This window comes from Triturus cristatus, chromosome 5_1 (genome assembly GCF_964204655.1).
Source record: "Triturus cristatus chromosome 5_1, aTriCri1.1, whole genome shotgun sequence".
Taxonomy (NCBI): domain Eukaryota; kingdom Metazoa; phylum Chordata; class Amphibia; order Caudata; family Salamandridae; genus Triturus; species Triturus cristatus.
Window position 1 is genome coordinate 16,817,218 of NC_140587.1, and position 25,185 is coordinate 16,842,402.

The 25,185-nt window shown below is 47.6% G+C and overlaps 1 protein-coding gene across 4 annotated transcripts in view; it reads left to right on the plus strand.

The window, feature by feature from the left end:
* LOC146829972 (GTPase IMAP family member 9-like) overlaps positions 1 to 25,185 on the plus strand; it is a 93,971-nt gene that overhangs the window by 63,046 nt on the left and 5,740 nt on the right. The window lies entirely within an intron of this gene.

Below are 25,185 nucleotides of genomic sequence, written 5' to 3' on the forward strand. Positions count from 1 at the left end.
TTCCCACCTCCGTGTCAGGCCTGGCAATCAGTCAACACACAAGACCTCACACAAAGCGCCTGGAAAGAGCAGTGAGCTCAATCTCAGGCACTTCAATATCAGAAGCACCTGGAGGCCACCAGACAGCTTTTTGACCACCTCAATGTTTCCCCTGATAAGTGAGATGGCAGATCACAGAAGATCTAAGGTAGTGCCCAAAAGACCAATAAAAAGAAGACCAAAGCTAGCCCAAAATAAAATTACTAAAAAAAGGGGATAGTCAAGACACCTGGCGCGACTAGGAAGGGTCACGTTGCATGCCGGGACTAGAGGGCTAAATACGTGACCTCCGGGCACGTTGCAATCGCTAACAATATTCAATTGCATCAAGCCCCCTCTTAATAAATCTCCTCTCACACTTGTAGGTCAAAAGACACCACCGTCACCTATAGCACCTCCTGTGTACACATTGGAGAGAGAGTCTGGCAATGCCCATGGAACCCTAGCCAAAATGGATTCCATTCTCTGTTCATGAGTTTACCCTGTAAACATCTTTTACCAGTCTAAAAACCCAGCTAGATACGGAGACAGAGTGGCAGGACAGCCATAAATAATTAGTGCGTCCCACTCTTTAACGTTACCGATCAAAAATAGATACGCCGACTTGGGCCGTCTTCTGGTGCCTCACTCAAAATTGCATGAATGCATGTGGAAAACCCCTAAAGAAGAGCACAGGAACCCTAAACGTAAAATGACGGCACATACAATAATGCACTGTTTTCTAGACTAACCACTGAACGCAGCTCTTATTCAACAGGTTGGCAATCGAAGTGCACCACCTTTTCAGTGGCCGCATCAACACCCCGATGAGACCTACAGTGTGGAAACTGAGAACTACGAACTGTATCTTCACTTTTGTTTCAAACTTTTAATTCAATAGACCCCATTCGACAGAGAACTACAGACATTTCTCCAAAGACCTGCAATGTTAAATAAGTTATCTATTGTTGCACTTCTATATACCCTCTTTTTGCCATGGGTATTTCCTTATCGATTCATCATCAAAGCACTGCCTAGTCTAATGAAGTCCACCCTGAAGCTATCACCACTCTTGCGTAGGGACCCCTCCCACATCACTTATAATTACACCCACAGCACCCTCTTACACAACACCTGTTATCAGCACTTGACCACCTTGGGCTCCAAGACAACAGTCAGGTCATGTTACATCTGTTTGCTGATTCCATATGTTAATGTTAATGTTTATGTGAACTGATATTTATATAGCTCATAATCACTGACAGGTCTCTTAGCGCTTTGGATAGAGTGGCCAGAGCTACTAGCGGTTCCGTACCGGTGCAAGGACAGTGAGCTAAACTGTGTCTAAGGCTTCTCTAAACAGGACCGTTTTGAGCTGCTTCCTGAACCGGAGGAGTGCCGGTTCATTGCTCTGCCCCCTTTGGATGCAGTGTTGCATCGTGAAAGGGCCAGGCGGCGTTCTTTATTGTAGGCTTGGGCTTGGTCATAGATTGCTTTGTGGGCGATGCAGAGGCCCTTAAATTTTGCTCTCTGCCTGATGGGGAGCCATTGCAGCTTATACAGCAGGGGGGTAGCGTAACATCTTCTTGGGAGCCTGGAAATCATCCTGGCTTATGCAGTACGGACAGGCAGGCTTTACTTGTAGCAAACACAAGGAGATGAAGTATGGAGCACTGAAACTTTTCAGACAACCCCAGTCACATATCTGGGTTTAATCCATCATTGTTCTTTAGCTCACTTCACCACCCCAGTTCAGAACTTCAGACCCAACCATATGCAAATCAGTCCATGTGCCTCATGGGAACAGTCCAGCACAAACTGCCAAGCCAGGTCTTCCCTGGACCGGAAAAAAGCATCCTGAGACTGGTTTCAGGGTTTCACCCCTCTGCAGCCAGGCTAGCTTGAATCCAGTGTCAAAGTGAGCAAGGGACCCATGTCTCGGCATACACTGCCAAATTAGGGCAAACATAGGAAACACAAGGAGATGATGGATGGAGCACTGACACTTTTTATACACTCACCCCCAGTCTCACAGAACTGGGTTTGATCCATCATCGTTCTTTAGCTCAGTTCACCACGGTAGTTTAGACCCAGCCATATGCAAATCAGTCTTGACCCTGTGCCTCATGGGAACAGGTCCGCTCAAGCTGCCAAGCCAGGTCTTCCCTGGATCGGAAACAAGCATCCTGAGACCTGTTTTGGGGATTCACCCCTTATCAGTCAGGCTAGCTTGAATCCAGTGGCAAGGAGAGCAAGGGACCCACGTATGGGCACATACCCTGCCAAATTAGGGTGAACAAAGCACACACAAGAAGATGATGGCCGGAGCACTGACACTTTTCACACACTCACCTCCAGTTACAAGAGTCCCAAGATGTCCCAAGAGGTAGCCCCATAAAACGTAAAATGCCTTCTTCACCTATAGCTATGTAGGATTAGGACCAGGATACAACCCAACCAAGTAGGACCCCATTGAGTAGTAGTGAATCTGACCCATTACAAGACCACTCCCATAGCATTGTACATTTCACTGAGCCTAGCAAGATTCAAAGTGAGCTATATAGGATGAGCAGGAGGGGCACCAAAGGGGAGAATACTGTTTGGCCCAAAACTTTCCAGAAAATAGATTCTTGGAGTTACAAAAACCACCATAGCAATGCATGAACACCTTCGCTCCCGCTTCCATCTGTGGTCCCAGGGTGACCCTTAGCATATCTGGGGCTGTTTCTTTAATAACAAATGGACCTCAGGCATGGAGTTCCAGTGCAGGGACATCCACCAGGATGATAAATAGGGAAATGAGTCTCGTAGGGGAGGGTTGAACAACAGCATTCATGGGATACTGAGGTGAAAAGATAAATGTGGTTAGAAAGAAAGTGGCAACCCCTAATTGTACAGCAACTTACACTGTATTCCTTGTGCTTCAGAGGTAAAGGAACCATTCCACTGGGAACAAATGAAAACTGTTGCACATTCTGGACATGCAATGGGGCATCTCCATGCACATATTGCACATATTTAGGACAAGCAATGGGGCATCTCCATGCTGATGGTCACGTACTGGCAATGCTTCCATTCAGCTCATCCCTGGATGGTGTGGCTTCTGCTCCATTTACATCATACATACTTCGACCCTGGTCATTTACGGAGAATATCTGTCAGACTTGCACCAACATCCACTAAAGAAGAAGATGACTCTGTTGCATCAGGCTCAAGGAAAGAGAACTGCTGAATATTTTGGCTGGGCTCAGTACAAGGACATTCCAGAAGAATTCAGGCTGTTTTCTGACACACAAATAATCGCAGGAGGGTCCACACCTTCATCACCTTGTAGATCAAAGTGAACATCGCTGGTTACAAATAACCAGATGGTAAATGTTGAAGATGAAGAACAGCACTGAGCTCGGCCTGAATGTGATTAAGGAAGAACTAAGAGCCATCCGCCTCAGGGTGATGCAGCATTGGTATGTGTTGGACTTGATGACCACAATGGAGGGTGGGGTGTGTGCTAAGGTCGGTGCACCCTGCTGCGATATGGACAATGTTATGTTAAAATTTTTTATAAAGCGCTCTTACACCAAGCGGTTTCATGGCGCTAATGGCGGGAAACGACAGTAGTATAGTGACAGATGCTTACTCGTATGCCTGATAAAATAAGAGGGTTTTAAGGAGAGTTCTAAATCGGGTGTATGGGGTTATAGATCTGAACTCCGTGGGAAGGGAGTTCCAGAGTTGAGGGGCCAAAAGACAGAATCTGAGACCACCTTGTTTTTTCCACTTAAAGGGGGGAACAGTGAGCAGGTTCAAGTGGGAAGAGCGAAGTTCACGTGAGGGGGTATAGCGATGCATCATAGAGGAGATAAAAGCCGGGCCTTGATCAGCCAGGGCTTTGAAGTTGGTTCAGCCCAATTTGAATGCGCAATGTTTGGCCACCTGGAGCCAATGGAGGCTCTTCATCAAGGGGCGGGCATGTTGATGTCTGGGTTGATGGAAGATGAGCCTAGCTGCTTGGTTCTGAACCATTTGAAGGCAGTGGAGCTGGTAGGCCAGGATGCCAACATAAAGTGAGTTGGAGTAGTCAATACGGGATATGACGAAAAAGCCAGGAGGACTAGGGTTAGGGCCTCGGTGGTTAGGAATCTGCAAATTTTCCGGATTCTGCGTAGATGGAAGAAGCAAGATGATACCACCGCACCGATCTGGGAATTCATGGACAGATCTTTGCTTATAATGACCCCCAGGCTTTTTACGGATTCCGCCGGGTGAGGAGGGTTGCCTAAGAGAGGGGGCCAGAAGTTAGGGTTCCAAGGATTGGAGGTGCCGCCAGTCAGGATTAGCTCAGTCTTGTCAGGGTTGAGCTTCGATTGATTGGCGTACATCCAATTGCTGGTGAGGTTCATGGTAGACTGAAAGTTAGAGGCTGAGGTGGTAGAGGAGTCAATTTTAAACACCAACTGAAGGCCGTCGGCGTAGTTAAAGGTAGCTACTTCACTGTTGCGTAAGGAGCGTCTCAAGGGTGACATGTACAGATTGAAAAAGAGAGGTGAGAGAGAAGACCCCTGAGGGACCCCGCATGTCAGCCTAACTTTCTCGGCTGAGAAGGTAGCTAGGTGGACAGCCTGGAAACAATTGTCCAGGAAGGAGGAGATCCACTTCAGGGCTAGTCCCTGGATGCCGGCATTGCTGACATGGTCGATCAAGAGATCATGATTGACCGTGTCAAAAGCTGCCAAAAAATCCAGAAGAACGAGGGCCTGGGAGATATTTTTATCGGCCCCCCTCCTAAGCTTGTCCATGACTGCTAGGATGACTAACTCCGTAGAGTGAGCTGGTCTACCACCTGCCTGCTGGGGGTCAAGGAACAGTGAGTGTTCAATAAAGGAGTCAAGGCAATTAGCTACATGAGCTTCTAAAATCTTACTGAGGTAGGGGAGTAAGGAGATGTGGCGAAAGTTACTGAGTATCAAGGGATCGGCGTTGGGCTTCTTAAGGATGGGGCCAATTTTGAAGGTGTCGAGGACCGTGCCTTGTCTGAGAGAATTATTGAGAAGCGCTAGTGGGGGGGCTGGGCAGATAGAAAAGACTTCTTGTAGAATGTGTGGGGGACAGTAGTCTGTAGGGGAGCCGGATCCAACTTTTTTTAGTAGGACAAGGATATCAGAGTGTAAGACCTGGTGTCTCCAGGCCATAAGGGGGTAACGTGACACGAGCGGCTGGGCGCCTAAAGGCCTATGTATTAAGCGACCATACAACACACACATCCTCTGAAGCAGCAAACGCACACAATAAGGGACGCCACACAGTAAAGTGAATGCAAATTAATCAGATTTATCTAATCAAAGGAGCACGCACAGTATCTTATAGGGCAATGTATCTTAACTTGTACAAATTAATATTTGCATTACCGCATCTCATTACGGTTACCTCAGCAATCCCTGCAGTATGAACTTCACTAGTGCTGCGGGCCGGGGCCTGCACACACGGCGCTACTGTTGTCTACAAAGAAACAAAGGCACATGAGCGTATCGTGGCAATACAGTTCTTCTCGTATACTTGGAACCTTATGCACCCCGGAGCATAACTTGAGGCTGAAGCGCTGATCGTTTACCTTAAGGACTAGGCACTCCTAGGCATGTCGTGTGGAGAACGCGTTACCCGCCTGCCTAGTACCTTGAGCACTTTTAAGCCTACCCTGAGGATAAAGCGTTACCGGTACACGGAGTGTACTGCACTGCTGGACACCCTTTGAGGATGAGGCGCCGCCTTGCCCCTGAGACCTCGACTGGAGAATGGAGCACTCGAGAACATCAACTGAGGGTACACGCTATTCGGGCTGAGCACGCACGGAGCACTTATGAATACAAAGGTAGGCTCAGTGCTCAGGATCAACGCTACTTCAACATAGAACGCATTGAGCACTGGTGAATACAATTGAAGGTTCAGCGCTACTTAGACATAGAATGCATTGAGCACGGGGAGTCACGCGGACGGCAGTCCCCGGTTACAGGCAATCCCACGGAGGGGGAACTCAACAGTACCGAGGGCAATCCCACGGAGGGGGAACTCACAGTACAGAGGGCAATCCCACGGAGGGGGAACTCACAGTACGGAGGGAAATCCCACGGAGGGGATCACAGTCTCTGCATGCGGTGTCGCTCCCACTCGGCAGGGGGCGCACCGGGCCTTCCCAAGACTTCCGGGGAGCGTGGGGGGGCGAGTCTCAGGCCGCCACACGGCCGCGCTACCTCCCAGCCCCCGGGGGTTACCTTAGTCTCCTCGCTCAGCTCCGCTCCGGGCCCTTCGTCAGTTGCGCGCAACGGCGCGGGAAACGTCACGGATCCTCTCTCCCCCACCTCACGCTGGGACGGCAGCGGCGGGGCCCCGGGCTTCTCCGCAGGCCCTGACTCGGCCCTGACACGTCCCTGAGGCCTACGGGCCGCGGCGGTGATCGCGCTGCTGGTCCTCGCACCAGGGGGGTCACAAATTAAGCCGGAGCTCGGCCAGCTCCGCGCTCGATGACAGATCCAGGCAGGGGATTCCAGGCCAGGTTGGGAAGCGCGGGAAACACAGCGCTGTTACCTGGTTGATCCCCAGCAGTCAGGCAGTCAATCTTCACAGCACGTTTCAGTAGTCAGTTTGGTGTCATGAAAGTTCAGGTTTCAGTACTTGTGGCGCAGATGATACTGGCGCCCTTGGGGTTCTGTTCCTGGGGGGTAGGGAATGAGTTGGCAACTAGGTCCTTCCTAGTCAGGCTGGGCAGAGGTTCCCTGGGTCCTCCTACTGCTGGGCAAGATCAGTGGGTTTCACAGGATCCCTCACTCACTTAAGAGGCAGCAACTAAGCCCTGTCACTCTCAGAGGCATAAGTCCCTGGTTAGGCCCTACTGCCTAAAACTCCTTCATGGATTCTCCAGCTCTGCTTTACCCCAACTGGCCAACTAACTAGAAAAAGTTCCCTCCCTCACTTAAGTAGCCCTAGGTCAGGTGACCTCTAGCCAAGGCGGCAAAAGTAAAAACCACACCTCCCTTCTAGAATGTTCCAGCACATTCCAGGAGCTTCCCCATTCTACCTATGGGACAAAAAGGCGGGCTGGTGTCGCAACATTGTTGTGGGGTTCCAGCCAGCTCCTGGCAGCTAGGGTGCTACTAATAAAGACCACTCTGCAGTAGCAGGGGTCTGTGGCAGCCATCTTGGGAGAAGGAAGCACCTGCACCTTAACACTGATTGGCAATGAAAAGGCGCCCGGAGACCTAGTCCAACATAAAAATGAGGGTGGAAAAAAATGAGGCACGATCAAAAATAGAATTGGAGACCACCCTAGGGCTGACAGGTCTAACACAGAGGTATTTGATTCAGCACCTGGGCGTTATTGAACAAGATCGGAGGGTTTGTTGAAAGGACGGGAGGGGGGATTCTGCTTTTGATGGTGGCATTTTTCTCCATAAAATACACGTTTAGGGAGTCACATAGGGGCATATTATCCAGACAGGCGATAAACTTATTGCCGCTTTAGCGGCAGAAAACTGCAGCTAAAACGGCGATAATGGGCTTGATAATATGCTCTATGGAATTCCATTTGAAGCCCATGTTAGACGTCCTTCACATCTAACATGGGCTTCAATTGGAATTCCAAAGAGCATATTATCAAGTCCATTATCGCCGTTTTAGCGGCAGTTTTCTGCCGCTAAAGCGGTGATAATTTTATCGCCTGTCTTGATAATATGCCCCATAGTGATTGAGAGGGGAGCAGTTTAGCAATTACTCTATCTGGTTGTGATAGTTCGTCGACCATGGAGAAAATGTCTTTAGTCTTGGTAGCTGAGTTAGTAATTTTCAGGGAAAAGTACATTGTCTTGGTCTGGAGGATGGAAATTTTATAGTCTTTTAATAGAATTCTATAGGTGTTTTTTTTTTTTCAGGGATATAGTCACGTCTCCAACTGCTCTCGGCTTGTCTAAGTGCTAATTTCTTTATTTTCAGCTCGTCGGAGAACAAGCGTTGGGTGTCGTGAGGACGTTTAAGTTTGGATTTTTTAAAGGGAGCAATGATGTTACTGGCTGACTCGAGTCAATGCTTGATGCCAGTAGCCTGATTGCTTAGGGAATCCTGTTCATCAGGGAGGGAGGCTTTTAATAAAGTGTAAAATTCGCCAATGTTGGCCCGGTTCCAGTTTATAGCCAGGTGGTTGCCCAGGAGGGGAGGTTTTGTTGGGGGGGTGCAGTCCATGGAAAAGGAGATAATGTGATGATCTGACCATAGGCAGGGGGAAATTAAGGGTAGTGTAATTTTCAGGTTGGATGTCCATCCCTGGTCCAAAATGTGTCCCTTGATGTGTGTGGCGGCTTGTACCTGCTGGATGCAATTTAGCCCAGACAGGAGGTCAGTAAATTCTAACGAGCTGGTGCTCTCCTTTACGTCGGTGGGCCAGTAATTAAAGTCTCCTATGATGATAACTTTGGCATTATTGATGACTAGTTGGGAGATCATTTCGCCTAACAGTTGAGGGAAAGAGGGCATGTATTGTGGGGGTCTGTAGAAGAGAGCGCAGATGAAAGGGGAGTGAGGAGAGTCACATTTTAAAATGAGGCTGTCAACTGAAGGTATGCCAGTGACTTCCATAGTGGTAAATCTGCGCTTGTGATTTATTTTATTTAGAAAGTTTTATAGAGCGCGAACAAGATCCTTGCGGATATCAGAGCGCTTTACATAACAGCTGGATGTAAGTAGAACAATACGAAATATGCAGGTAAACAATCATGAAAAAAAAAAAGCATAGTTGGTGCACATAAAGTAGGAGGATTAAAGATTGGTGCTGTCTTTTATAACAGGAAACAGGAGAACTCAGGTCTGAGGAGAAAGAGCTCATGTAAATTTAGCCATGAGAAACGCTTTGACTTCTTTTTTGAAAGCGGCGTAGGAGGCGTTCCGTCTGGTTGCGGGGGGCAGAGCGTTCCAAATTCTGGGCGCCATCCCCGAGAAGGATCGATTATAAGTTTTCTTTTTGTTGGACCTTTGGGGTTTCAGTAAAAGATTTTCAGTGCTCCTGGAGGACCTTAAACCCCCAGAGACTGTCAGTTTCTGCGCGAGGTAGCTGGGAGAGCTGTGGTGTAAGGCTTTATGGGTCATGCACGCCACTTTTAGGTGGATTCTAGCTTCAAAAGGAAGCCAGTTCAGGGATTTTATGTCCGGGGTAATGTGTGCAGTTCTTTTCGAGCCAGTGATGAGTCTAGCTGCAGCGTTGATCGACGCTCTTAAGGGTGCTGTTGCAGCTTTTGGGAGGCCACACAGGGAGACACTTCCGTAATCAACACAAGGGATAACTAGCGCTTGTACTGCTAACTTGAGGTCCTCTACTGGCAGGAAGGGTTTCAGTTTCCTTAGGATACTTATCTGGAAGTTAGCTCTCTTAGTGGCGTTACTGATGTGTTTTTGCATCATGAGGTTGTTGTCGAGAGTGATCCCCAAGGATTTTGCTGAGTCCACGATAGTTGGTTGTATGTTGAACGCGGTGAGCTGTTTGATCAAGTCATGCATTAAACGGATCTTGGCCGGTGGTGCTATGAGGAGGAATTCTGTTTTTGATGCGTTCAGTTTGAGATGGTTTTCTGATAACCAAGACTGGGTGATCAAGAGTGTGGAGTTGAGCATATTAATGTCTTCGATGGAATTGATCTTGAGGTATAGTTGTGTGTCGTCCGCATACATATGAAATTGCACATTGGATGATTGCAGGATTTCAGTGAGAGGTTCCATGAACAAGTTGAATAGGGATGGTGAAAGTGCGGACCCTTGCGGCACCCCCAGAGATACAGGAGAGGAATTGGAGAGCGCGTTGTTAACCTTGAATTTTTGTGTACGGTTATGCAGGAAGGATGCAAACCATTCTAGCACTGTGCCAGACAGACCCATCCTATGCTCCAGTAGGTCTAATAGTTTCTGGTGTTTGACCGTATCAAAGGCTGATGAGAGGTCTAGTAGGATGAGTAAGCACGCACCATTCTGGTCAAGGATTTGTAGCGCATCATCAAGAATGTGTGTCATGACCGATTCAGTGCTGTGACCCGCTCTGAAGCCTGATTGGTGTTTATTTAGTAGGTTGAAGTGATCTATGTGAGTGGTCAGTTGTCGGAGAACACATTTTTCCAACAATTTGGCCAAGGTGGGGATATTGGAAATGGGGCGGTAGTTGTTAAGGTCGGTAGGGTCAGCAGTGGGTTTCTTTAGAATAGGTGAGACTTGGCCTACTTTGAGGGAGTCCGGGATACAGCCTTGTTGGAGTGAGCTGTTAATGATTTTGGTCCAGAGTGGAAGAAGCCAAGGAGAGAGGGCTTTGACTGCATTGGCCGGGAGAGGGTCAGTGAAGTGATTGGCCGGTTTCAGGTTGTTGAGAATCTTGCCTAGTGTGTCTTCAGTGTACGTCTCAAAGGAAGACCAGGCTGCCTCCTTTTTAAGGCAGGCCTTGGCGGGGGGGTGACATGTGATGGGTTTAGGTAAGGGGGTGGTTACTGGATGAGGGGCAGTGTGTAGTGCTCTGTCATTAAGGAGATCCTTTATGATGTTGTCAGTCTTCAGATTGAAGAAGGTGGAGAATTCTTGACAATTAGGATGTGGGCGAGCTAGGTCTCGAGCCCGTTGGGGAGCTTCCTTGGATTGATTTTTGACCAGCTCGAAGAGTTTTTTGGGCCGGTTCTTAGCTTGGTCTAATTGGTGGCTGAAGAAGTCAGCTTTAGTGTGCTTAATTTTTTTGTAGTAAGCATTTCTCTTTTTCCTAAGGAGATTGAGGTGGAGAGCCGATGGGACTGCTCTCCAATTGCGTTCAGCGGACCTGAGGGCTCGTCTGTCCTCATTAAGTAGAGCGTTGAACCAGGGCTTGGAATCTTTAATGGGAGCTCTCTTAAGTTGCAGGGGGGCTGCCTCATTAATTATCGAGGTCATGGCGTTGAGATAGTGATTTGTGAGAACATGGACGTCTGAGGTGTTTACAGGGGGCTGGAGCAGGTGATAACTGGAGGCGGGTAGTGAGTTGGGGTTGATTTTTTTCAAGTCTCTTTTCCAGATCTTAGGTTTCGTGGGTTGCGATGAGTTGAGTTTAAAGGTTTCTTTGATGTGAAAGGCAATAATTTGATGGTCCGACCAGTCGCATGGTTGGATCGAATCCACCTGGATGACGTCAGCTTTGGAGATAATGAGATCAAGGGTTGATCCTTTGTTGTGAGTCGGGCTACTACAAGATTGGATGATGGCTAGATCATCCAGGAAGTTTTTGAAGCTGTTGACCCCTGAGTCATTAATGTCATTCCAATGGAGGTTGAAGTCACCTAGGAATATTTGGGAGTTTTGACGCCCGTTGTTAGCGGAGATCAACTCCATGAGGTGTTCGATGAAGAGGAGGTTGTCACCTGGGGGATGGTAGATGATGTGGAGTGAGCATACCGGTTTGCCCTTGCAGCAGATGTTTAGGCATAAGTATTCGCAGGATGGGAAAGAGGGTGAAATGGCTCTGTTTATGGTGATGCTGCTGCGATGTATACAAGCTATGCCACCCCCTATCTTGTCCGATCTATCGAGTCTAATGATGTCATAGTTCGGTGGTACAAGGATGTCAAGGAGCGGAGTGGATGAGTCTGTTAACCAGGTTTCAGTAAGAAATTGGATGTCAAGATCCTGTGAGATGATGAGGTCAGCTATGTCGGCAGCATGTCTAGAGGCTGATCGGCAGTTTAGAAGAGTGCATTTCAGATGGGGAGCAGTGAGGGAAGAAGAGGGGTCTTGAGGGACAAGGATTCTTCTAAGGTTATTAGCAGAGACTCTTCTGTTGTGTGTGGCGGGTCTGCCAGGGTTGAGGGGGATAGTCGGGATGGTTGTCTGAGAGGGCGGAAGTGAGATGGGGGGGGGGAGGTTCGTAAGAGTGCAGAAGAGAGATGAGATCGCTCTCCGAAAGCAAATTGGAGGTGCGAAGAGGGCGTGTACGAGCGTTGTGGGAAGGAACTGTTTTCCAACAGGGAGGGGGCATTTTGGAGGCAGGAGGAATGAGGTCCAGGTGCTCGTGTGATTTATAGAACTTAGATTGCGTGTAGCGCAACAAATGTCTCGACAGCATCATCTTGAACGAATGTAGCTCCGCTTTAATTTGGTGCAAGGTGATCATAATTTCGTCTAATCTGGGATCTGATGCGGCTGAATGAGAGATAGGGGGGTATGTTGTGACTGAGGGAGGCTGAGTGGGGGGATGCAAAGTAGTGGATGCAGCCTGTTGTGCAGGCATGGTGAGAGGATGGCGGGTGGTTTGTTCAGAGAGAGGAGTAGTATCCGAGAGGGGGTGGGGTGAGACAATATTATCATGCAGTCTCTGTGGAGGAGGGAGACCGTGTTGAAGGGAGTAAGTGTCCGGTGAGGCCGGGTCTTGCGATAGGGAGGTGGCGGAAGAGAACGTGTCACCGGGATAAAGATTGTGAGGGGGGAGAGGAGCGGAGGGCTTCAGAGGAATAGGTTCCTCAGCTAAGGGGGGCATATAGGTTGATGCATTCGTGCTGGGCAGTAGTAGGGTTAGTGGGTCAGGTGCCGTGCCAGGGGGGGTGTGGATGGGAGGGGTGCACGGGGGGGGAGAGCTATAAGGCAAAGGTGTCAGTTGTGACTGGGGCGTGAGTGGGGCAGGGGAGTTGAACGAGATAGGCGTTGAAGGTGAGGTTAAGTGCTGAGTGTGGGAGAGGGGTGTAGGTTGAGTGTGGGGGAGGGGGGTAGGTCTAGTGGGGGAGGGACTGGAGCCAAGCGGAGTAGGGGAGATATTGTAAGTAAGGATGGGGGGGTTAATCCGGTCAGAGATGCCACGGGGGGCGGGTTGAGAAGGCAGCTGTGATATAGACACCCGGTTTTTAATGATGGGGAAGATGGTATCTAAGAGATTAAGATTATGATCCGAGGCCTGAATGAGGATGGTGCCATTATTGTAGATGGTGATGGTCGCTGACGCATGAAATAGTTGGGAGGGGGAAGTAACGAAGGCTGTCCCGTGTGCTGATTTCCTAGTGGAGGAGATCGTGAGAGAGGATAGGAATGCTTGTCTCCATAGGGCTCTTCGTTTAGTGTGGAAAATGAAGTCTGTGGTAGTGACTCCAGTATGAGGTGAGAAATAAGGGTCCGCGAAGAGCGTTTCAGGGTGAAGTTTAATAAAATTATGCTTGAAGCGTTTGGCTGATTGTTTAGATAGGTTAGGGGGATAAATGATGCTGTAGGTGTGTATACCTGCACGCTCCATGACGTCCAACCCAAGTGGAGAGACGTATGGAAGGAGGGAGGCGAGAAGGGAGGGGAGAGGCGTGAAAAGCAGAGGTGAGGTCAAAGAGGCAAAGGATAATAAGGAAAGTTTGAAATGTTTTTTTTTTTTTTTTATGAAGTGGGGGGGTGGTCAGCGAGTGTGAAAGGTAAAGAGAGGAGTTGTACTAAAAGGACCTAAGGTGGAGGGTGGGAGGATTCAGCGAAAAATGGCCATATCTGGCTCTATGATATGGTAGTATAGGGAATCAAAGGGAGAAAACACGGAAGAGCTAAAGATTGATATAACTAGTAGGCGAGGCGTTCCAAGATGGCTGCCGAATGACCATTTATAATTAGGGTTCAAGTGTATAGACCTCTCACTCTTTCCATACTCCTGACTCACTGGTTGCAGTCCTCTGTCTATTCCCATAGGTAGTAGTTGTTAGTCATTTGTTTGTTTTATTTTAGTCATGTGAGAAACGAGGTGGTCCTATGTCTATGGTCATGGCTTGTTGTGAAGAGAGAACAACCCTCTCAGCCATTTTGAGGAGAGCAAAAGCTGCTGTAACCCAGAGTAATCAAAGTGGTGGCTTAGCCATGATGCAAAATGTAGGGTAAAACGAGCAAATTACCCAATAAACAATAGGCGATCAGCAGGGCCGGTTCCTTGTACCCCGCCTCGCTCTATGAAAGTTAAGGCGTCATGCGACGTTTGCCTAGGTAGGCTCGATATGTCCAGCACAACAATGAACCAATGGGGAAGCTATGTGGTCGTTTCGCCTCACGAGTCGATTACATGAAGATAAATCACACTGTCTTCAGCCAGCGGATCCGAAATGGGCCCAACAAGATGCGTGCTGCCGCCTGCGCAAAGCAAAGCGAAGAGAAGGAAAAAGCAAAACGATACCGGAGCCCGAGGGGGAAGGTCCTGAATTGCGGCACAAGGAGGGGAAATACCTGCAATTCTAGCATTGACTCCGCCACGAAGCACGTCAGTGGGCTACCCAGCCGCCACAATCCTCGCGCAAGCAGTGCGGCCTCCCACGATGCCCCCAGCGCTGCGTCCTCCACTTGCGCCGTCCACGTACCAAACCAGGCATCGGAGACCTGCCAGATCCACCACGGGGCTGCCTCCGGTCACGGCCTCAGACTTGGGGGCCACACACAGCCAGCGTCGATGTGGGCGAGAACCCGGGCGTCCGGCGGGTCGCATCCAACGAGGTCCTGCTTCAGACACGGGGGAATCCTGCCGAGCGGCACACCGGTAAGGAAAAGATCCCGTATCTATGCAGAAATGATTTCTGAGTTCAAGTGCCTAAGGCGACAAGGGCTGGCGAGGGCTAAAAGGGATATATTGTCGGTTTCGATCCCAGACTACAGAGCTCCAGTCCCGCCAGGTTTCCCCGAAGGTCTGTTGGTCTGAAGTATATAATAACCCGTAGGCACTGCTGCCAGGATATCAGGTACGGATTCGGTTGTAAGTCATGTTTCTGACAGGAGAAGTATGTCAGGTTTATCGGAGTCGAGTAGCTGGAATATTTCTAGTTGGTGTTTGACCAATGAACGGGTATTTAAGTAGCTAAATACCAGGGTCCTTTTTTCCTGGGGCAGGGGAGTAATAGGGTCAGGTGTTTCTTTAGATTTGGCCAGCGGGCGCTGCTCGGACGGTAAGGCAGAGAGATCAGGGAGAAAGTTTCTAGGATTGAAAATCCCTGTAGTATGCAGATAGGCTTTTGTGCGTGAGTTGATGGGCCAGTTTGCTTGTAGGTGTCTCAGTTCAGTTGCTGAGTAAGAAATAAAATGGGCATAGTGGGCCGCCCCTAGCCCCTGACGGCCGCGGACGGGCGCAGATGGGCTTGCCTTTGGCGCGCCTTCATTGGTGCCGGCGGCACGCCCGCTGCGTGCGTTTAAGCATTAAACTAAATAGTGGTGGGGCGCGGAAAAACTAGCGCGCTGACTGCTACCGGAAGTGCCTGCCCTTATTGGAACTCTCAAGAAGCCCTCTGTGCAACGGCACTAGCCGCGTCGGACCGGGGTGAAGGGATAATCTGGTACAGGTGAGATTTTGCATGTGCAACGTACATATATTTAAAACAGCAATGACGGTTTTACAAGGGTAAAATATTTAAGAACTTTCAGCAATAGCAGCAACCTTTTACTTTTAAAAGAAGAATGCGCAAGTTTCAAACAGCACAACTAGCAGCAACACCTGATGTCAGGGTTCTGCCGTGTCCGCTGCGCTGCCCTCAAGCATTAAACTAAATAGTGGTGGGGAGCGGAAAAACTAGCGCGCTGACCCCTACTGGAAGTGCCTGCCCTGTTGTAACTCCCAAGAAGCCCTCCACGCAACGGCACAAGCCGCGTCGGACCGGGGCGAAGGGGTAATCTGGTACAGGTGAGATTTTGCATGTGTAACGTACACATATTTAAAACAGCAATGACGGTTGTACAATAGTAAAATATTTAAGAACTTTCAGCAATAGCAGCAACGTTTTACTTTTAAAAGAAGAATGCGCGAGTTTCAAACAGCACAACTAGCAGCAACACCTGATGTCAGGGTTCTGCCGTGTCCGCTGCGCTGCCCTCAAGCATTAAATTAAATAGTTGTGGGGAGCGGAAAAACTAGAGCGCTGACCCCTACTGGAAGTGCCTGCCCTGATTGGAACTCCCAAGAAGCCCTCTGCGCTGAAGTACTGGGTATTTTAAGCCCAGCGGTGCAGGGGAACACACCCTATGACTTCGGGGTTCTTCCTGTTTCAGACCTACAGAAACACAGAGTCTTCTGGGTGAAGTCAAAGATCAGTTTATTGGCTGCAGACCAATTACAGGTATCCTAGAAGTACAACAGCGTGTATGTTCTCAGGAGACTGGTAAAAATTACAGAAACGGGCTTCTCCTTAAATACAAAATATTCTGCTTCAGGCACACATTCTTTGTTTTATGATATGGTCATAGAAGTGTATACATTACAAACGAAAAGGCAGAGTCATGATGACCATCCCACATTCCAGTTAAGCCAGCCCGCAATTATTTACCCAGCAAGGCTCAGATCCCACATCAGATATCGATAGGCCCCAATAAACATGAGCATCTCCTGTTTGGAAAACAAGCCATAAAGCAGGAACAGTCAGGTGTGAAAGAGATTAGCTGGAGGCCCGTGTTTGATGTAAAGGCTTTATGGTGTGTCAAGCCCTGATGCTAATCACAGGTGGCCAGAGGACGGGGAACTCGTGAGACCGGACTGACCTGGGGCAGCGGAGCCAAGCTGCCTAGGTCACAGAAAAGTCAAAAGAAAGCACATGTGCTCTAAAATGCCCGTATTTGCTTCATAATTATGTAGCCTATGTGAGGGCAACCATAAGATGGCCACTGCTCTAAGATGGAACCCACGTAGTGATGTATAATAACGTATACATAGTGCATTCATAGCTAAAACGTTACACAAAGCACTTGTACATACAGCATTGACCATTCGCGGTTCGCTAATACCGGGATAGACAGGGGTAGGGCCCTGTCTCCTACGCGGTCCCAAATTGTAAAGTACGACAGACCCTCCTTTTGCCCTTACATAGGCAATAACTATACTTATTTCAATCCGAGTCTAGGTCAATATTCACGAAGTCATGGAGATGTTGCTGTAGCATCATCCTATTACTTAGCTCATCCCTCGATACAGGTTTCCTTACACATAATGTAGCACAGAGGCCACATATCGCAGGAGCACACTGTATGCACAGACAGAACAGGAAAAGGATGGCTAAGATCATTCCAATGACCATCAGAACTTTCCAACCCCAAGCAGATATCAGTTCCCAGAACCACCCCACCAGTGACCAATCTCCTTTATCCACGTGTATGGACTCAGATATTTTATGTAGTTTGGAGATGGCTTGATAAACAGTTGGAGCGTTATCTGGTATGAAAATGCAACAACTGGATTGGATAACCTTACATACCCCACCGCGGTCTGCAAGTATAACGTCTAGAACCATGCGGTTCTGCAAAGTCATGAGGCTATCCGCTTGGAGCTCAGCTGTCAAATTACCAAGGGCACCAGCCGTAACATTAACAGTGGATTCAACCACACAAGTCAGTTGTCTCAGGTTCCTACTATTGACCATAGGTCCCCAAAACGGCAGGAAACCCAAAAAGAAGTCTCCCGCTTCCTAACCGGCAGTATCCTGCTTACTAATCACGCCTCTCACAACTCTGGTCTTGTGATAGTCAGAGGCGGCAGTAAATGTTGGCGGTAGCAGACTTGCAATATAACATGTGCCCGAGAAGTCAGGGGGCAACCATGTATATGCTCGGTCATTGCAGACAAAATAGGTACCCTTGGCAGCCAAAAACGCAGGGGAAAACTGTGACGGAAAAGTGTACGTCTCAGTACAGTCACTTCTCCCCAGTTGAGCTCTTGGATTCTGACCATTACCTTGTAAACAGAACCGACCTATGTGGGGTACGACCCAGATTGGGGATGAGATTTTTCGCTGTCTTTCACCCAGACTAATACTATACCCCGTTGTGTTCCACCCTACATAAGCTCTCAGTTCCTCCTTGGGTATAGATGAGTATGCATCGATATCTCTGCTCATATCGGCAACTCCTTTCATTAAGGCCTTATTATTGGTGCTAGGTCTGATGGAACGCGGTTGTAGCGGGGAGTAGGCATCTAGGACAAAGAGAAACATGGTCTGGAATGCCCATGACGATCCATTGTAACTAAACGGCAGCACTAGATAAGGAATACCCTTGTTAATGGTATGTGGCATTAAACCACACACCCAGCAATTGGTTGTATTCATGACTAGTTGGTGCTGGTGCAGGAGCTGAATAAACGAGTTGTTTACAAATTCTGATCGTCTGGCTTGTTCATGTTCAGGCAGAGGGTGAAAAGAGTGTGAGGAGACAGTAGAAGGAGGCATAGGCTGTACAGTGGGTGCAATGGGCTCTTGAGAGGAGAAGAATACAAATCCTACAGTAAACACTACCGTACTACATAATATAAACAAACATAAAAATACAAAATGTTTGCTCTTCATTATTTTACACAGTCTTGCTTTAAAGTTCATTTCCTCAGCGGATCTCTCCATCTTAAAAAACTCCATCCTCTAATCGTGCCGCTCGCGGCGGGTGAGTTTCTTCTGCTAAGGAGTACGTCTGTTAGTCCAGGGAACGCCCTAGACCAACCAGAACCATTGACCTAACGTCTTCGGCCTGTACCCCAAAGTCTTGGCAGGGCGACCCTGCAGCTGAACCCGGATGGTGGTTCGAAAAACAAAAATCCTTCAGATGGGAGAGCTCTGGTTATCAAAAAATAAAAGGTGAGGAAAAGAATATTTATTTGTCCATAGGCCTTGGTCTTAGATTATAGTGGAGACGGCCAGGTACTGTTTGATTCTGAAACAAGAGTTCAGGCTCTGTGGTGTCCAATCGAATTGACGGTGGCACAGCTTCTTGCAAAATATCGTCACTCTGTTGTGCTGAAGTTGTGCCTTTTATGCGTGCATCACTGAACGGCACAAAATGAGGTACAGTGTCTGTTTCAGAGTCTGCGATACCCTCCTGGACCCACTGGTCATACGGCAGACTCAAAGGGATCCTTTTGATGTGGGTGCCGTGGATCCAGTTCTTCTTCCCCTTTACTCGAACAGCTGATCTTGTAGACAGTAGTACGAGATGAGGGCCAATCCAGCGGGGCTCATCGTTGCTTTTCCGCTGGAAATTTTTCACGAGGACCCACGTGCCAGGTTCGATAGGGTGTCCAGGAGCTTCAGAGGCCTGAGGAAGAGTATCATGCACCTGTTGATGTAAAACACGTAATTTAGCCGTCAAATCATACAAGTAATCAAGCAGTACTGGATGCTCGATTTCACTGAATTTTGTCGGTCTTGGCACACCCCATACATTGGCTGGGCGGCCAAAAACGACCTCATAAGGACTAAGTCCCACTTGTGAGTGTATGGTCATTCTTGTGGATAGGAGTGCTAAAGGCAGAGCGTCTGGCCATTTAAGACCGGTGCTTGCCTGGATTTTGGCCAATTTAAGTTTTAGAGCGCTGTTGTAGCGCTCTACTAATCCAGCTGATTGGGGGTGATTTGCAGCGTGGAAATTCTGCTTTATACCTAGTCCCTCACACACATTCTTCATCACTTTACCCACAAACTCACTTCCATTATCACTCCACACCATTCTTGGCATTCCAAACCTAGGGAAAAATTATTTCACAAGGACTTTGGCTGTGGATAGAGCAGTATTATCTTTTAGGGGATAGGCCTCTATCCATTTTGAAAAAGCGCAAACAACCACCAATACATATTTCAGGTTGTTGCACCTTTCCATGTGAATAAAATCTAGCTGCAAAACTTCAAATGGATATGATGGAGGCGCAAAATGACCAGCTGGAGTTGGAGTTCCCTTACCAGGGTTGTACTTCAAACATACCATACAATTCTTGACCACATTCTCTGCACACTTGGGAATTCCAGCATTCTGCCATACTGGAGCCAATAACTTACAGATTCCTTTCGTACTGATATGTGCCATTCCATGTGCCATCGTAACCACTGGAAGCACATATGCATCAGGTAACAACCATCGCCTATGTTCTGACAAATCAACCCAACAACCATTCTCATCCAACTTACCCATACTTTCTCTCCACTTGCTCAACTCTTTCTCTGTGGCTTCAGCTTGAAGGGACTTTACACTTTCTATTGTGTTTTCACACATTCCAACATCAACAACCCATCTTGCAGGGCCTGCAACATACATTCGAGTCTTCACATCTTTTGCTGTTTCTTTCGCGACTTCATCAGCAAACGCATTACCACGACCAACATCATCAGTGATTTTCTTGTGCGCACTGCATTTCATAATCGCAACTTGCAACGGTAGGGTCAGCGACTCAAGGGGATCATTCATCAACTTGCCATTCTGAATCTTAGCTCCATGCGAAGTCAGGAACCCACGTTCTTTCCACAATCGCCCAAAACTATGAGCCACGCCAAAGGCGTACTGGCTGTCCGTATATATGTTCACTCTCATTCCTTCAGACAACACGCATGCTCTCGTAAGGGCAATCAATTCTGCTGCTTGAGCCGAATTTTGTGGCACACGTGCAGTTTCCACAATCGTGTGCAAAGTAGTGATAGCATATGCAGCAGTCGTATCACCATTCGGGAGCTTGAAACACGAACCATCCACCCATAAAGTACCATCACACTCAGTCAGGGGAGTATCTTTGAGATCTACTCTCCCTTTCGTCTCTTCTTCTGTTCTGAACAGACAATCATGTTGCTCAATCTCATCTAGGTCTGCTGGAATTGGTAATAGTGTAGCTGGATTCAACGTGTTGCATCTCTTTATGTGTATATGGTTTGCTAACAGTGTCAGCTCATATCCGGATAATCGTGCACTAGTTAAGTGTTGTGTCTTGGTCCTGTTTAACAATGTGTCCACAGCATGTCGAACCATAACAATCAATGTATTATCCATTACTAGTCCAGCAGATTGTCGAATAGACATAGCTGCAGCGGCTGTGGCTCTCAGACAACTTGGCAATGCCCGCGCTACAGGGTCCAAGGTTGATGAAAAATATGCGCATGGGCCCGGTCTGTCGCCAAAAGGCTGTGTTAACACTGATAATGCGCAACCATCTTTCTCATGAACATACAGTGTAAAAGGCTTGCTGTAGTCAGGGGTACCCAACACAGGAGCTGAACATAATGCATTGCGCTATTCCCAAAAACTTTTCTGACACTCTTCAGACCATGGGATAGGATTCGGTGTGTCTTTGCATGTTAATGCTAACAAAGGTTTTGCCAACAAGGAAAAATTGGGAATCCAATGCCTACAGTATGAAGTAATGCCCAAGAAAGCACGCACTTCTCTCTGTGTTCTTGGCACACTCAACTGTGCAATGGCTTGAATTCTTTCTGGGGTCAGTTTCCTTCCCTCCTTCGATAAGAGATGACCTAAGTAGGTCACTTCTTGTCGACAATATTGCAGCTTTGAGAGAGACACTTTGTGATGGAAGGCAGACAAATGACGCAACAATGACAAGGTAGCGTTTTTGCAAATCTTTTCAGTATCCGCGGCGATCAGTAAATCGTCTACGTACTGAATGAGGATAGCGCCACTTGGTAAAACAAGTGCATCAAGCTGCGCTTTTAAAGCCTGACTGTATATTGATGGACTTTCACAGTAGCCCTGGGGAGCGCGTTTAAAGCGGAAGCTTCGACCTCCTAAACTAAAGCCAAAAATGTCTCTGCTCTCCTCTGCAATTGGGATGCTAAAGAAAGCATTCTTTAAATCGATCACTGAGAACCATGCTGCAGAGGCTGGAATCATGGTTAACAAGGCAGTTATATCAGGGACAACTGGAAACTGTGGCACAACAATCTTATTAACCTCTCTAAGATCAATCACAAATCTGTAAACAGGTGGCTGTGAAGGGTCCGTTCGTTTTAAGACAGGTAAAACAGGACTATTGCAAACGTTGCCTCTTGTCTCTTCAATTACACCCTTTTTAATCAAATCATTGACAATTGTTAACAATGCTTTCTGACCTTCATTGGAGATCTTGTACTGGGGAATGCGTGGCAATCTGACATTGGCCTTTAAAGTTACCACATATGGCGGTATTTCCAAGAGACCCACATCATTGGGACCAGTAGCCCAAAGGCCATCCGGAAGGGATGACAATTCAGGTGGCATTGCATTTTTAGACAAATACATTGGGGAAATCACTTTCTTACCTAATGTAAGTTGTACTCCTGAGGGAGAACAATATAGCGTTGCATGCAATCTTTTTAGCAAATCTAATCCTAGCAAATTCTCACCACAACCTGTTGTTAGAATGACCGGTGTTTTTAGCTCACAGGGTCCAACAGAAAGAGACATAGGACTAGAAAGCGGGTTCCTAACTGGGGCGCCAGAAAAACCTACTGAAACATTCATTTCGCCAGACAAAGGCGCGCCAGGGAGTTTTGACTGCATGATTGAACTCTTTGCAGCACCAGTATCCAGCAGAAAGGGCTCCGTTACATTTGCTGTAGTTACTTTAACATAAGGTCCGCTCTGATCCACTGGCACTGAAACAACTCCCTCTCTCTGTCTACGGCTGTCCTAGTAATCATTATCTTCTACATTGCCATCTTCTGCATAATAATCATTATTGTAGTACTGAGCTGTATTACCAGTCGCTTTGGCTTGCTGATCAAAGCTATTTATGGCATTTTGAGGCGGAAGAGGACGCGCGTTCTGGGGAACATTTCCACGCCCCCTACCTCTAGGAGCTTGCTGACCACCTCTACCTCTTGCGCCATATGCATTACAGTTACGCTGCATTAATTTAGGGCAACTATATTTAAAATGACCTTCCTCTTTGCAATACGAACATTGGTTGGGACCTACAGGGATGCGTGGTTGATAATACCCATTAATTTGCTGATTATTCTGAAATTGTTGGGGCTGGTGATAGACACCTTGTGTTTGCCTATAATTATTCTGTCCTCCACGTGGCGGATAGGCCTGCTGCAAAAGGACCTTCGTTTTCAGTTCTTTCGTTTTCTTGTCTGTTCTATCTTTTTCATCTTTATCTCTATTTTCATAATACTGTGCAGTAGCCAGTATTTGCGCTGAAGAGGAAACAGCCCAAGAACTTTCTGAATCTTTTAATTTCTTACATAGCTCAGGAAGTAGATTCTGCACAAATTTATCAACAAATAACCGTTGGCCACCTTCAGTACTCATGTCTTGACCACTGTGGTCGATAAATGTTTCTTAAAACCTGGTAAAGAAATCAGACACTGTCTCATCTTTCTTCTGCTTACATGCGGATAGTTTATCCCAATTTACGCGCATCGCAGGCATTATAGTTTTCATGTAGGTAATAATTCGACCAGGGAGTTCTGCTACTAAAGGGTCAGGTTTCGCGCCACCAACTTGGCCAGCATCTGCAGCAATGATATTAGCCCATGTGTTACCCAATTCTGCAGCGTGATCTACATTACGAATGGATCCCCATAAAGGCTGTGGAACAACATTCCCAAACAACATGTCTATGTCAGCCAGATTCATTACACATGATTCTCCAGTTTGTGATAACTCCTTATAATAACCTGTAGGGTTTTTACGGGGGTCAGGCAATGTCTGTTTAAGCGCTAAGACCTCAGAACGTTTCCAAGGGACATGCACCCAAACACGCTGGCATAGCAGCAATACCATTAGCGGCATCAGCCGCAACGGCTTCCTTCCATACAGGAGGGACTTCTCTCATAGGGTATTGTCGCGCTGTTCCCTTCTTCCCCACAGGGAATTCCTGTTCGAACAATGATTGCTGACAATCCCCATTTCTGAGGGACAGTAAAGTCGCAACTGCTTTATCTACATTGGGGCCCACAATTATAAATGTTTCAAAATCAAATCGCACTCGACACAATTCCTGCGGGTTTGGGTTTGCACCATTATCCTCCAATTCCTCACAGAGGAATTCACACATCTTATCAAAGACATACCTCTGCTTTGGGGCATCCCATTGGTGAAAAACGTTAACAACTGATTCCACATCATAGAGTGAAGGGAAACCAATCCACCTACGCGCCAGATGATCTAACACCTCTTTCTCGTCGGGACCAGGCAGCTGACTACGCAATTGTTTACGCTGTAAACCAGGAGTCGCACTCGATGACCCAAAGAGAGGCGACATTAAACTAGTAACTACATTAGCTAGTCATTGTCGTGCTGAAGGAGAAGTTGAGGCGAGAACTGGGGGATAGATAGAGGGAAGAAAAACAGATTCAGATACAGGTACCTGGGTAGTGTAAGAAGGAGCACCAGGGGAAGCCGCTGGCGTGCTAGGCAAAGTCGCAGGAAGCGCGGGGGTAACCGGTAACAAAACTGGCGGCCCTTGAGAGGGCTGCACTGCAGGGATAGGAGCCGGCTGAGGAGGACCTGGCGGCTGTGGGAAGGCTTGCGGCATATTTACTGGAGGCTGCGCATTTACAAGCTGTGGAGGCGCTGTGGCATTTTTCGCATACGGGGCTGGCGAACTTAGCAAATGGGACATTAGGGAATCTTTCTCTTTCTCTTTTGTTTCATCTTGCACAAGGGGTGACAAAACAGGGTAACATTTATCAATCCCTAGTTTGCGCTGTATATGTAACTGTTCATTCATTTGTTCCTCCTCATTCTCTTTAAATTGCACAGCTGCTTGCATCATTGACATACCTCTTTCTCTCTTATCCCTTTTCGCTAGCTCAATTTCCTTCTGTTTGGCTTCCTTTCGCCATAGGCGGAAAGAATCAAACATCGCCGGCCGGGCTTTCTTTTTAAACAATTTAATTTCCAAATTATCTAAGATATCTGTATCGAAACTACCATTTTGGGGCCATTTTAAAACACCGTCCTTTCTGGTGTATCGGATCCATACTTCATTATATGCAATGGGGCCCACGCCATGTTTTACATAAAGCTCATAAGTTGGAGTTCCAATTGGAGGAACCGGACATGAATCCTCTAACTGGAAATCCCTTCCACAACCCAAACAAAACAATCTACCAAATACACTAGCACCAGGCATCTTTGCTCACTAGTCTAGTTCCAAACTTCAAAGGATTATCGATTACGATAGTCTCGTGAATACACAAGTCCTCTGGTTTTGGCGTTTGCAAACTCCAAATCAAAGCGATCCCGAAGGATACCAAACAAATTGGGAGATGCTCCACTTATACTTAACTGAATATCGATGATCAATGGCGTCACCAGAAGACTCTCTCGATTGTTTCGCTCTACCAAAATCGTCAAGGGTCCAAAACAGGGCGATTAATCAGGGCAGCAGTCCTTCGTAGCCGTTGGGACGCGGAGAACCTCGCAGAAAAGACTTTTGGACCATGTCGACATGCAGGGGTC